Below are 15383 nucleotides of genomic sequence, written 5' to 3' on the forward strand. Positions count from 1 at the left end.
TGAAAGCTGTCAGACGCTGAAGCGCTGGAACGCATATTAAGTGATGAACCAATTAATCTTACAAACAACAGCTCACTTAAGCGCTGATGAAACGTGCCAGGCTACGGGAGAATGTTGGGTGTTCTGAAAACGGCATAAAAATAAGCAAGGCCGGTATTTTGTAGCGATGCCTTTCCGGTGCTAATGCCTTTTCGAGCTTATCGCGCTTTGTCAGTGGTCACAGCGACGGTCCGCTCGCGTTATCAACGGGATCAGCCGGCCGTGAGCGGTGGATGATAAGACTAGAATAGAATAAGTCATAAGGCATCGCTACAAAATACCGGCCCAATAGTGCGTCAGAAAACGGTTTTGCCTATCCGCTATGATATTTGCAACCTTTGCGTTTTAGCAGTGCCTTCCCGCGAAACTTAAAAACTACACACTCACCCATAGCGGTATTCCTGCATCCCGCTAAATTAATCAGTCCGCCTAAACTGCATTAATATTTACAAACTCTGTATTCAGTTCTCCAAGACAACGCGAGAAATGAAGGGTCAAAAGTTTTTCAACATTGTGCATAAGCCATAGCGCTGACTAATTCAATATGACGTCACGGATTTCACGGTATCTTCGCGTATGTGGGTCTCTTCAGAGCACTTAAAGTGTGTAAAAATGGTCAAGTTGAGTCTCTGCATGCTTTTTCAATGCACTGTAACGTTATTTTATCGATAAGCGTTGGGCATAAAAGTCACCTGGTGCAGACATTTCAAGCACGGGATTTCGTTCTGGCCTTATTTATGGTGTATCAAGCCACCGCTCATGGCAACACCGGCCTATTTGCATTTCAAGAAGTATAATCTATCAATCTCGCTTAACTTATTATTGATATATATTGCTCATTTAACTCAATATTGTTGACTGCGTGGTGACAGGTGGTCGTTAATCCGCTCAGGGCGTTATACAGCTCCTGACCCAATGATGTCCTTTATTTCCTTATTCAGTTGGGATACAGTACGTTTCGCTTGCATTCTCTTTGGTGTTCGTTACTCTTCCATAAATCCTCATAAGTAAGCCAGTATCTTGTGGCGTGGTATATTACCGCTTGTATTCAATCGGTATGATTCAGGAAATTATGGCAAGACACCTGACTGTACACATACAAACACCAGTGTGTGTGCCAGCAGAGTCGATCCAGGGTGACTGTGGCACGTATACAAGCTCCCTCTGTAAAACACGGCTGGTTCTGCCAAGGTCGTGCGACTTCCCTCCTTCTTCCTTTGTATTGTGCTTTCACTTCTGGGGGCACGAAACGCGCAGGTCGGAAAGCCCGTGTCCAACATGGACTCCGTCCCAGGAGGCGCGGCAGCGAGTCACGTCAGGAGCCTAAATAACACGTTCGGTTCCTTTAGCGTGTCGCCGTCGGCCCACAGCGCAACAGCTTGTCCATCGCGCACAGAACCCCGGCTCATAACTCGAGACCACCGGTCACCGCGCCGCTAACCATATACGTCCCTCCCATGACCCCACCCTCTTCTGTCGCTCCTGCGGCTCTCCTCCGCCTTCGGCGTCACGTAGGTCAGGCAAAACGAAGGGCAGGAGCGCGACGAGCACATCTGACGTGCCTCCGCCGAGGTCTCGCCGTCATCGCGAGCGCAAAGCGGCGACGCGGGCGCTCCCCTCGTGTCAGCCGCTCTCCCTGGCTCAGCCGTCAGGGCAGACAACTCGAAAAGCTAGCGACGTTTCGGTTGGCGCCGTAATTATTGTCTTCAGCAGGTTCCTGTCGGCCCGAGTGACGCCCCTGACAACGCGGGCGTGTTCCTTGCGGCTTGCCCCTATAAAGATTTCTCCGCTCCTGCGGGCGCGCCGCTTCGCTCCGCGCGCGCTGCGCCGACGGCCCTCACCGGACAGCGCCGCGCGGCAGCGGCGTGTTATTTTCGCGGGTCAGAAGAAGAAGACTCGAACGCGGGATTTTATTTTTCTTTTCCTCTGATCTTTATGCGTGTCGTAAAAACCGTGCGCTGCAGTGGTGACCTGTCCGGCGTGGCTTGTGCTTTTCTGTGTGTATATACTATATATGCACACTTTTTCGCCGTCAGATACACATGCTCGCATGTACTTGTACACTTTCGGATGTGCAGTTTTGCTTTTCTTCTTTAAATTTTCGTCCTTGCGTGCCTTTCCTTCCCTGACAACGCGTTGTAGGCAGTTTCTCTCTCTCTTTAGATTGGTCTATCCATCCATGCAAGCCTGCCCTTTTTGTCGCCACCGGCTCACGTGGTCACCTGTCCTTATACACCCTGCTTTAGAGCCTCCGTGATAGAACCCTCAAGGGGCGACGAGATGTGTTCGTCACGCACCTATGTTAATTATTTCTTCTTTCTTCCCTCCTCCCCCTTTCTTTTTTTTTTCTTTTTGTAAGTGTGTAATTCGTTTTCAACGTCGCACTTTGCGATTGGCAGCTGCCTTCCTCTGAAATGAAATGAGTTCTTTTTTACTTCAGTTTAGATTACCCAACAAGCTATTCATAGGCGCCTGTGATTGTGCCGCTTCGTGCTTGAGTTAGTGCTAACACATGTACACACATCACGCGAGCCTGTGCTTCGCTAATCGCACACGTTCTGCGGTCACCGATACTCTGGAGTGGTTTCTGATATGCAAAGCGCGTACGCACAGGCGATATTTGCGGACGCATCTTGCAGTTACTTCGCGGTGACGCAAAGTGAGGCATGCGTTCGCTGTATACTCTCGTGTTCTCAAGGAACAGCTGGAGTATAATCAAAGATTTAGCTGGGGAGTCAGCGGGAGGGGTTCGAAGCACATGTTTCCTGCTACATGGTCTAAGACGCTATGAGGGATGAAAATTTGTCAAAAAAATGCCTGCTTAACGTTGAAAAGTTCTGCAGTTACAAGGTACATGGTTATGACTCCTCTATAATACAAGAAATTCGTGACTTCAGTTTAATAATTGATGTTCGAGGTCAAGCGTTCTTTTTTTCAAAATTGTATTTCCCGAATTGGTTTTACAAAATACGCCATGCCACGCTGTTCTCTTCGTAAACTGGCTAATTTGTGATTCGATCGAGCCATGCCTTACGTATAGATTTTTTCATGCATACATACTTGACAGTATTCGATGTGTTGGTGTATTTTCATCGTACATGCTTTGCTGCAACAATTGATTTCTATATGAGGAGAAGGGAATGGCATGCTGTAAAAAAAAATATATAAATAAAAACAATAGCGTGCACTTCAGCTTTAACATGTTTGATTCGACAACAAACACAGTCAAAGCGTTATGACAGAAGTTACAATGTACATAGAGACATGCTGCTAACCAACAGCCTAAGACAACTGAGTATACAAAGAGAAACAAGAATCAATCACAAATGCTGTGAAACCCTTACTACTGCAATGAAAAGGGATAACGATAGTACATATATACTTGCATACTGACAATCCATCAGAGCCTATATTTTGAATTTTCGACGGTGTACCGGGGCTATATATTTGTTTTTGTTTTTTTACAATTGGCCTTTGTTGAGACACAAAAGATATATAAAGTAGAATTTACACTGCTGATCACGATACATGGTCACCAACACACAAAGCTACGTTGGTACCCACACACTATGGTACCAGATGAATATTACACTAACGCAATACCTCAGTCGTCGTATCATGGACATATTTGACTAAGGTATGAGGACGCTCAGGCCAACTTGTGTCATTGTAAGTATGGAGAGCGAAAGAGTTGATCGATAGGGAAAGGTGGAAAGAGAGCTAAACATCACGGAGCGAGCCAATCCGGAAGAGGCGATCGCTCTCTCACTCCGCATACACAACGCACGCACACGCGCATGCCCAGTGCCCACCCGCCGCGGTAGCCCAGTTTCTATGGCGTTGCGCTGCTGAGCTCGAGGTCACGGGTTTCGATCCTGGCCGCGGCATTCGGATGGGGCGGAATGCAGAAAAAGAAAGAAAGAAAAGAAAACCGCTCATGTATCGGGCATTGGGTGCACGTCAAATAACCCCAGGTGGTCAAAATAAATCCTGAGCCCACCCCAGTACGGCGTGCCTCTTAATCAGATCGTGATTTTGGCACGTAAAACCGCATATATAATGTAAAACTTTAACATCGCAAGCACACTCAACCTGCGTTTTCCCAGCACCAGTTTTTAGGTGCTGTAGTGCACCAGATACCTTATTTTTTTAGAGAAGGTGTGCACTCCGGTGCTTCTGCTCCGCACTTAAGTAATTCCTTACTTGCTTTTGTGGTAATTTTACGAAGACGAACATACCAGAACTGTGTTGATCTTTCGTTACGACTCCAACGCCGAACTTAAGCCTGCGCGTTTTTTCCAACTCGATACCTCCTCGTCTTTTGTCGAGTATACTCATGTACCACGTGTTGTTTCGCCATTGGTTGTAAATAAAGCGTAAAGCAAGAATCGCCGTATGAAGCCACTACAGGGAAGAAGTATTGCTTTGCCGCTACCTGTCCGTGCTGCGAAAAACTTCATTTGTCAAGGCCTAGCCTTGTGTAGAATGCAAAAGGGAGAAAGTTGCTGAATGGCGACGCTAATTGTCTTTTGTGAGTAATGCGACGAAGCCAAGCTGTGTAAATCGCCCCTTCGCTTTACTTGAATTTGGGACGTGTAGTTTTGGAAAAGAGCGATGCATGCGTCCTATTTCATGCCGAGCATGGCACATGGAACTACGAGACTTCCCGTGCTATGCGCACTTTCATTATTCCACCATCTTTTCTTCTTCATCCTCGTACGCGGAATAATCTGCGCGTTCTTCGACGTTCTCAAGCTCACCGTGGACTTCTCAATTTCTTTTTAGTTGTTGCATTGGTAATGACTATGCAACACTCGTCGTCGACTTCAACGCTTCTTTCTTTTTTCCCCGCTATCCTTTTCCTCCCAAAATTACAGACGCAGTCTGAAAACAAACATGCGCTGCGCTCGCAATATACAGAGCGAGTCATGAGCAACCATGCTAATGTTTAGTCCGTTTATTTTCCCTTTTCGTCAGACGGATATAGTGAGTATGCTTCATTGAACCATTAAAAAAAAGAAGGAAAGAAAAGAGGAAACTGTAGTGAAGGTTTTCGTATTCAACGACGGGATAGCGCGCAAAAAGGCGAAATGTCACGAACAGGTTGAAGCGTGAGAAAGGCTCCCATATTTTCACCCAAGCTCGAAGCAGTGACAGCGATACATTGCGGGACAGCCCACCGTTTCGTGAATCTTCATAAATATTTCAATTGTAGTATTTCGTGCCCCTGAACAGTGTTTCTTCCTGTTCTCGGTTCTTATTTTTGGAGGGCTTCAGCAATTCCCTTGTCATACTCCCGCACAATTTGCTTCTGACACTTAAGTGCCAACACGCGCTGTTTTAGGCCTCGGCACATGTCACGTGAACCTCAGAGTGCGCAGCCTCCGCGAGTGTCCCATCCACGGCTGGTGTACGGCCGCGCCACATATAGTGTGCTGTTTTACTCACTTTTACTCTATCAACGCTGTGCTCTTTTTCATCGCATGCATCCACCATAAGCCACTTCTGTGAATAAACGATACACGTAGCACACAACAATTAAGCGTACGCTGTAATTAAAGACCAAAGGATTTCTGCTACTGAGATATTTTTATTACGACCTCGTAAGAGGAAGAGAAGAGGGAAACTTGGCTTCAAGGCCTGCAAGAATATTGAAAGTTCGCCTAAATCCACTGCCTGAAAAGAGTGATGTTGATAAACTGGAGAAGTCATTCTATGTTGTTACAACCATATGAAGAAAATCAGACAAATATGCCGTGAGCTCGTTGTCTGTTTGCGAACAGAAACACTTGGGCTCAATCCACAGCTTATAGTGGGGTGTACGTATTCCTAGAACGCAGGCGCCTCTGATGGCTTTCTCTTTCTACCTATCTGCGCCGCTCCGCACCAGGTAAGGCAGGCTCTTGTTCTCGACAAAGCAGACATCGCTCTTCATGGTCTGGGGTATCCTTGGAGTAATATATATTCAATACGACTTATACAGAATTTCTAAAAAAAAAATGCCTGCTGCAGATAGCGCAATTATAATCATTGAGCTGAACTGCTGGAAGAGGCGGAGATTACTTGCAGAGGAAATTGAGACATAACTGACCTATTAACAAAATTTCACTACTCAGATTTTTGTCTAGTTACTTTCGGGCCCATTTACAATATGCGAACTGAAGCCAGTCAGTTCTCAAGGGACATCCACTTGGAACGAATTTGGAACCAGTTTTGAGATAAGCACCATAATTATGCTGTAAATTGCTGTAATATGCTGCCACTTACAACTTACTTACTCCGCCTGTAGCAAGATGAACATCACCACCACCACTACTGCTTTTACAGCAAAGCTGTCTATGGCTAGGGTTAATTCCATGTATTTTTTGTGTCTGTGCGTCAACAATAAGTAAAGGTGAGCGTGGGCCGATGCCGGAGATAGTACAATGTCAGGCCGACCCGCGGCGGAGGGGAAGCAGACTCCACGCCCCTAATAATAATAATAATAATAATAATAATAATAATAATAATAATAATAATAATAATAATAATAATAATAATAATAATAATAATAATAATAATAATAATAATAATAATAATAATGAAATAAATGAAATAAATAAATCAAGATGCATTGTTTCAAATCAATGGGTATACTGGAATCGTTCGTCAACAGCACATGGACTCACGACGAGGCGTTCCCATATACGCAAAGGACAAAATGTATATGCAACCATACACTTTTGACTCACAAGAGGACAATGCCACCGACTGTGGGGATGTCTGTGCCGTACAAAAGAAAGACGGAATTTTTATATGCACTGTGTGTATATCTCCATGCACACCCAAGTGTGATATAGAGAAGTTCATGACCACGCACTTTGCATGGTTTAGCCGTGATGACACTACTCCTGTGATCATCGTTAGAGACTTCGATGTGGTTATTTCAAAACCCGATAAGAAATGGTTCTCTCGATTTCTGCTAGAAGAGTTTGGTTTGAAGTGCTACGTCACTCAACTACTCAATAACGCTCGTGTATAGATTTAACTTTGGCCATGAATCTGTTTAATGTTGTAACCGAATCAATCAGTGTATATCACAGTAATCACAAAGCTATCGTTTGAAATTTTGAAAGTTTATCTAACATAAGTAAACCATACAATTATAAAGTCACTACTATTACAAAATGATGAAAATGAATACATATGTACCCCTGTCTAACCATGTGGGATGTGCTACAACTTCGCTGGTCATCCACCTCCACAGAGTGGAATGGCTCCTCACTTTTTTTTTTCGTTTTTCTTTATTTTTACAATACGCCTCCGCTAGCATTCAAGGACAAAAATAACAAGAATGCCAATGCATTTTATCGCACGCTTTGGGGACAGAAATCTCGAAACTGGTGTCATCCTGAGAATTCGCTTCGTACAAAAGTTGGTTTCTTGTACATTCAAGACCGGAAGGTCTATAATGACGCGTAACATGAAATTTTCAATTTATTTATGAAGTTTTACTTCCTGACGCCTGAAAAGGGACTATGAGGTGGGCGGTATGAAATTATCATTCTCATGTTGTCATCGCAACACTAAGTGCCCTTATGACTAAAGTATAATTGTACGGTTGAAGAACAGAAGGCATCCCAGTGCACTTGAGCCATTGGGAATGTTGCGCGTCAACTGCTGATGCCATGAAGACTTTGGCAAGTAGAATACGCCTGAGAGTATCTAAGGCATCGAGGCACAGCCATGCAATAGGCAAGGCAAGACACATCGCGCGGTTGTGCACCGCACAGACGCAGATGTGCCTACAGGACGCCGACGTGAAGCGAACAGAGAATAGCGGAGTTCAACAGACGAAAATAAAGCACAAGCAGCACGTGTGGGGCTTATATACACATTTGCAGAAAACACGATGGCTGCATTGACGTTACACCTGTGGACGTAGTATTGTGGACGGGGAAAGCGCTGTGAAGTGCCACGTGCGATCAGTGCACGATTGTTAGCGGTATTGAACAGGGAGGGGGCGCAAAAGAGCGTTACCTGGCGAAGGTGCATAAATGTTATCAAGTTGATCAAGTGGAGCGGCTAGAGTGTATCGCTTGATAACGGCGCAAGGGAGGCTTTCCCCAGTCGTGTCAGCAGATACCATTGTAATTTTCATTCCTAAAGGCATTTGGGATGCACACAGTTCACCGAATGAGTCAATAATGCTGCCATCGAGCACTTGTCACGAAAACTGTGTCAAGGAGTTTATCAGGCACACGTCCTTGCGCACCAGAAGACACGAGCACACAAAAGCAAGAAGGCATATATATTAGGGACGCCAGAGAAAGGCAGGTTCTCTTCCGCTCCCAGTAACAACACAATGACATTGGGGATCGCATGGCTAAGCATCCCGGTTACTGAGTGATGGAACGGTGAAGGCAGTCGCCAACGTGACGAAGTCAACGTCACTGTAGCTCCTTGCAATGACGCTACCATTACTAGAAATTACGGGATGGCTTGGCGTTAAGGGAGGCGTTCTCGTGGGCTAAAGGCACTCCCCCGAGGCCCGTGCTTGGAGTGACAGGTATATGGCTGCCTTCGCTCCCAGCGATGCCGTGCCGGCATCTCTTGCTCCGCCAAATGAGCGGGAAGCGACGCTGGAGGGGATGTGCTTCTGTTTGCACAACCCCATTGGTTCGGTCTGTCAATGTATATTGTCATATTCAATGTTTGCTCGAGCTGTACTTATTAGTGGCACGAGCATCGAGTGATACTCTTGTTTCTTGCGCAGCACTTCCGGTTCACCTTCTTAGACGACCAAGGACGAAATTCAAATTAAATCAGAAAAAAAGAAGAAGAAATAGTACAGAACCAAATTTATGGGTTTCGTTATATATATGATATCAGAGCATAAGTTTAGTTAGAAGTTGAGTTACTGAAGTGTCTGGAATAATTAGAATTAATTAGAAATCACTGATCACCGCACACCAAAGCACAGAACACCAACGCCGAGGTGCGAGTGTCACTAAGAGATACCTAAGTCAAAGATTAGGGTCACCTACCGTACAACTACCATTAACACATTTAGCCTGTTCGTTGTTCTTAGCCTGTTCTTACCTGCTTATGCGTTAAGCATCATACGGTCAATGATTAACTCCACCGTGAACGTATCGAATGTATAATAGATGGCCCTCTAGAAAATATTGGTTTATTATTGCGATAACAATTATACGGACGCACGAGGCGCATACTGGCACGCTATCTGCGCCACTGCCACCGTTTTCGTATTGTCCCGCCATCGACGAATAAAAAATATCAAGCTTTGGACATTACGAGAAAATTCGTCCATAGTTCGAAGGCGGTCATTAGGCTCGCACAAGCTCAGTGTAGGTAGCTTTTTCAGTGTTTCTTGAAACTCATGAAAAACAACAGTGTAGTGAGTGAAATATTAATTGATGACCAAAATGAAACCACAGGCAAGGTGACGAAATTAGAATGTGCTAACTTTCATTTTACAAGAAGCTACGGGAGGACCGCTGTAAAATGCGAATTAGCCCCACGTCCCTCGTCACAAACGAATCATAAGGTAAAGTTTGATATTTTGGCATGGCACCTAATGTTAACGACAACAGTAATATGTTGACTGTCTTCCAATACCGCCTCTGTAATTGCGCCGTGGTGACGTAAGAGGCAAAATTTATGAGAAAAACGACCGACTATCCTTTTCGAAAACAGGCTGTTCCTTTTCCAGCGCAGCTGTATTGCAGAATTCATAGTGACAGCGCTCATTCCAAAAGCAATTATTTTGATTAACCATCCATAAGAATCAAGTTGTAGGACATGTTGGCGAATGCGTGCACAGTTACTTTGAGAGCTACATAATGCCGCATCGGATGCAGGAACACTGCATTAAGGCAAACCTAATCATTCGGATGCACTTGGTAGCCGTATCTGCTTTGGCGAGAAAGGCCGAATCATGTGATCGCATATGAAACTGGTCTATATTAGAAGAGATACGCGTACACCTTTTTTTTTTTTCTTCTTTTTCTTGATGTTTTTTTTTTTTTTTTCACGGAGTTACATATGTCCAGAGCTGTATTGTCCGAGACGACTAATTCCGCTTGCAATATAGGAGAAATTCGGCTAATATCGAGTCACGAGGTAAAAAAATAACAAACAAGAAACGAACGAGTTATGTGGTTCAACACCTCGAAGCAACGCATATGGGCTATAAGGGGCGCCGTATAGCGTGGGGCTCCGGATTACTTTGGACAACCTGAAGTTCGTTAACGGGCACATAAACCTGTGTACACGAGCATTTTCACATTTAGCCCCATTTGCAATTCGGAAGCAGTAGTCGGGAATCGAACCCGTGACATCCTGCTTGGCAGCAGAACGTTATATACTCAGTTAGCCACCACGGTGGGTGAGTCATGACAGAACATTGCGGACAACTCAAAGACAATTCTTAAGTGCCTCGTAAACGCTGGTAACTGACTCAACGACGACCGCACGGCGATGGTATAACAGCTCACAAGTCCCTTACCACGGGATCAAATCCTATAGGTGGAGACACATCTACTCGAACTATTTTATGACGACTTATTCGTCCTAGAGACACGATAATGGTAGATTTGTTTGTACTTTATAAGCCATCCGCACGAACAGCGAAGAAATTTATAACAGCTGGCAACCTAAAATATAAAACAATACTTGCTTATAGAATTCGTTAGAAACCTTAAAGGTTATGTGACACACGCAACTGTAGGTGATTACCGCTGGCCACAACAAAAGCAGCCGGATAATAGGTTAATTCGTTAATTGGCCTGAATCGACCTTTGAGAAATTTTTCGGAAGCTCCACAACCAGCAAAGCGTACACCTTAGTTGACACATTATTTACAGTCTAAAAATGAAGATGGGTGCATTCTTTTTGCCAGAACAACCCACAGAATTATTAGTATCTCTAAAGCGAAGGATCGCGATGTTGTTTAGAGCCAGATATGTTGCCGGATAAATGTGCCATGATTAATCGTATAGAGCACTTTCTTTGCACACCGAAGCCCGAAGTTCAAGTCAGGACCTATTACGAGCTATCGTTCCTATAGTTATCATTCCATTCGATATGTTAATTGTTCATTACGAAACATGCGAAGGTCGAAACGCAACATATAAGCTACCGAAGGCATACCTCCCGAATGTGGCTATTGAGACCTCGGACACTGGAACATTTGATTGGTTCCTTTGCAGGCTAGGCTTATTAAATCACATTGCTGGTTTGCTCGTTGCTTTCTAAATTTCAAATCATTTTACAAACAAGGTCGCACCTCTCATTGTGGCACTTTCTCATATGACGACATTTAGGATTTGGTCGTGATTTTGTCATTAGTGATCATAAATTGGCAGCTTACCGATGATAACCGGATGCGATTGACGCCTGTTAAAATGACGCGTCCGCACAGGCGTTTCGCTCACATATTTAGCGCTCTCAACGATAACGCTGTTTTAATGCAGCTGACGTCAACTCGCTGGAAAGTAGAAGCATCGCGCCCTATGCCTCTGCAATTGCCTCGTTTTCATGAGTTCTTTTACCAGACATCGCGGTGTTAAATGGGACAGAACTTAATGTATCGCCCCTCCGGCTTCCGTTGCGTCAGCTCTCCAGAAGTCTGCACAGACACTGCCGCTCCGAATGCGCGGCTCGGAGGCCCGCATCCGATGCTCCAGTCTACGAGGGTGTGTGCACTCGCCTAATGCCTGTGGCCCACGGGGGGAGGGTTCTGGCAGCGGCCGGCGATCTGCTCCGACAGAGGCGGCTTTGGCGGGTTGGATTTTGGGCAGGATCGCGGAATGATAAAGCGCTGTTTGGGCTGACGTTGAAGGATCTGGGGCCCTGGCGCGATCCGGCCCGAAATAATGATAGAGCACCGAACCAAGCCCGCCGCCCCGGGGCATCCATCATACGGCGGCCCTTCTGCCCACCTCGTGGCTGTAGCCCCCCCCCCCCCCCCCCCCCCCCACCCCCCCCCTTCCCTCCCTCCCTACATATCTCTCTCGCACTCGGCATGCGTGCTCACTTCTCGGGGGCAGCGCGTACGAGAGAGGATCGTGCCGTCAGTGCTTTGACGACGCTATAGCCCGCTGCCCCAGTGACGGCGCGGCAAAGCTGACCGATGGGGCACGGACGCAGGTGGGCAATCCACGGGCGAGAGTGGCCCAAGCCCCGACGCTGTACACCTCTGCTGCTATAGGGCGGCCCGCGTGTGGTTAGTTGGCTGAAGGGATTTGATAGGAACCCATGGCTTCCCACAACTATAGTCCCTGTGGTTACCAAAGCCATTATGCTGCAATACGGATAGAATACGTACGCAGGGCCGAACGTTTTCCTTTAACATTTAGAACATAAGACGACGTTCGTTCTTCAGTGAACTGTGGCATCACTATCATAAGACAACTGCCCGAAAGGCCAAAAATTAACACCTGCATGCGCGTTATAACTCCGCATTGAGAAGGTCTAGAATACAGCGTTCGCAATTTCTGGCAGAGAGGCTAACCTATAGCGCAGACTCAGCAATGTAATATACTGTATATACGGGTACATGCAGGGTATGCTTAATATTGTAAAAAAAGAAAAAAAATGGCTAGTCAATAGCGGTTGACAACAAAGAAAGACAAGGTTTTCTAGGGCGCATTAGTGTACCATGTGGTTTGTTATTTAGACTGCACAACCTTCGCGATCGGCCCTTTCCAACTGCACTATCTCCGGGATCGGCCCATATTTTTTGTTGAATAAAGCCACACTTCCGGTTCCTGTTTTAGGCGTGCGCAGTTCGAGCGCAACTGTTTTTCATTTAGGCCTTTTTGCGATAATTACGCATTATTACTGCTCCGTACATCGCCTCTCCTTGCTCTCTCTCTCTCTACATTCCAAACTGCATTTTGACGTATTTTGTCTTGTCGTATACGTGCACCAGAAGGCCTCAAATCGTATACGTTTATGAGACAAAAGTGGCCTGATACCTAGGCCCCACGAACCCCCAAACAACCTGAAGCCTCCAAAAAATACCTTGACTTCAAAAAAAAAAAAAAAAAAAAAAAAAAAAAACGGGCGAAGTAGGTATTTTGGGCGGTTTCAAAAGGAGCTCAGTGAAATAGATTATCTACATCTTGCTCATAAGTAGAAAGGCCCATTCGAGTGACCCAGACGCCTTTGACTAGAAAGTTTGAAAATACGCCTTCGTATACCCTGTCTTGAACTACACACGACTTCAGCTTACTGTTGTGGACAAGGTCGCAAATTCTTTGAATGCAACACCTGCTGTTTACGATGTGTAAAGCAGACGCAAATGTACCATATATTAAGCTGTGTGGCTCCTTCAGGCACCGAACGCATGCTTTCACCTGGGTGAAATTACTCACCGTGGTGACTTAGGGGCTATGGCGATGTGCTGCTAAGCACGAGGCCGCGGGATAAAATCCCGGCCGCGTTGGCCGAATTTCGATGGGGGCGAATGCAAGAATGCCCGTGGCCCGTGCCTTGGGGCACGTTAAAGATCCCCTGGTGCTCGAAATTTCCAGAGTCCCCCACTACGGCGTGCCTCATAATCGTATCGTGGTATTGGCGCGTAAAACCCCAGAATTTAATTTTAATTGAGTGAAATTATCGAGAATTAGCAGACTGCAGTCTGCTAATTAGCAGACTAGACCTGCCGCCACGAGCAGACTTCTCGTGGCTGCAGTGCTGTCGACGTTACTTGAAATAAATCCCCAGGGCACAAGGAAAAGTGATTCTGATTACGCAAAGCTAGAACTAAACACAAACGTTTGCGAAGTACGCGGGTGCGTTTTGCGATTTCTGAAGGCAGTTGAAATAAATGGCGTGAAATTAACGTGAATCAGCTGTGTCCGATGCAAGAAGGTTTATGTTGCATTTTATGTGCAAGCAGCTACACTTTGCTAAACAGGCTAGACATCATCTCTAGCGCCTCGAAATAAAATTGTGTCACCGTCCATCAAATTAGTTATGTTGCTGTTGTTCATTTAATGTGTTCCCGCGTAGACGCAACTAAGAGGGGGGGGGGGGGGGGCACAACATGTGAGTATCAGGCAAACAATTCAACGGAAATGCCAGGTGCCGTAGCTGGCACCGGGACTATTTCGAGTCACGATAATTTATGTAATGGCATAAATAGCATAAAACCTTCCCTTTTCTTCGAAGTAGGGGCTCATTTTTCAAGTTGAACTGTTGTACGCGGAATCATCAGGGAAGATTTAAGGAAGGAATGGTCATGTACCAAGATACAAATCTGCACTGCCGAGCAGTTCACCTCAAGACAGCGGAAAGACACCTCTAAAAAGAGCAAGATTTTCCCCGGCATGAGAAAAACTGACGTGTCTTCTTGTCTCTGTACCGCTATTTCCCACTGGAACAGGGTCCCTTCAGTATGTTTGCTGCTGACAGGCAGCAGCAGTAGCTGTCGCCGCCACAGCCTAGCGCACACAGACTCGACAGCAGCAGACACGACAAGGAGGGATTATCCGCCGCGACGACTCTTCACTCGCGTCGCGAAACAGCGCCTGGCCGCGGCAGCCGAGCCGCTTTTTACTGGAGTGTTGGCGCGCTGCGGGAGACTGTCGGATTCGTTCCTCGTTGTACTCCCGGCCGCCGAAGGCCAGCCTTGCTTTTCTTGACGGAGTTGACGACCGATCTGTACACGGCCTCTTATCTCTCTAGTGCCGCTTCCCTCCGCAGATAGCGCCTGTTCCAGTGAATACGTACTACGTAGTTCCGCGCAAGATAGTGTGCGCATACTTAGCACCCGCACCCGCTAGCTGCAGAGATAAAGGTGCCACTGGTCTTCTTCTTTCTTGGCGTGGGAAGGCGCGGGAAAACGAGGTCGAATCAAACACCCAATGAACCACGACGTCCTCTGTCAACGGAAGATGTTGCACAGTGACCATGTATATTCGCGAGTTGTACACGCGGTGGGCAATGGGAGCTCGCTATGGGCACCGTTCACTGTTCAGATGGCGCTACGACATTTAATGTTTCGCCCCAGTATTGCCGACGCCGGCCGCTAGAGAGGCGATGACAATGATACGCCATTCCGAACGACAACGGCTTCCTTATCGTCGCTTGTTTGAGAGGTATGCCCTGCACTTTGACGATATCAAGCTCACAATTGTTCCCGCTGCTCATATCGATTGCGAACGTGCGCTATCATATGCACAGCATGCGCACTTTGATATTTTCACAACTCGGACAGTCTTCTTTCGTGATAAGCGATCAAAAGTATCACGACGAATGTGTACAGCGTCTCTATAGTTTTGCTGGTTTTGACACTGGCCGTCCCAAAGCTTCACTTGTAGTGGCGTATAGAT

The sequence above is a fragment of the Dermacentor silvarum genome, unplaced genomic scaffold (genome assembly GCF_013339745.2).
Source record: "Dermacentor silvarum isolate Dsil-2018 unplaced genomic scaffold, BIME_Dsil_1.4 Seq743, whole genome shotgun sequence".
Taxonomy (NCBI): domain Eukaryota; kingdom Metazoa; phylum Arthropoda; class Arachnida; order Ixodida; family Ixodidae; genus Dermacentor; species Dermacentor silvarum.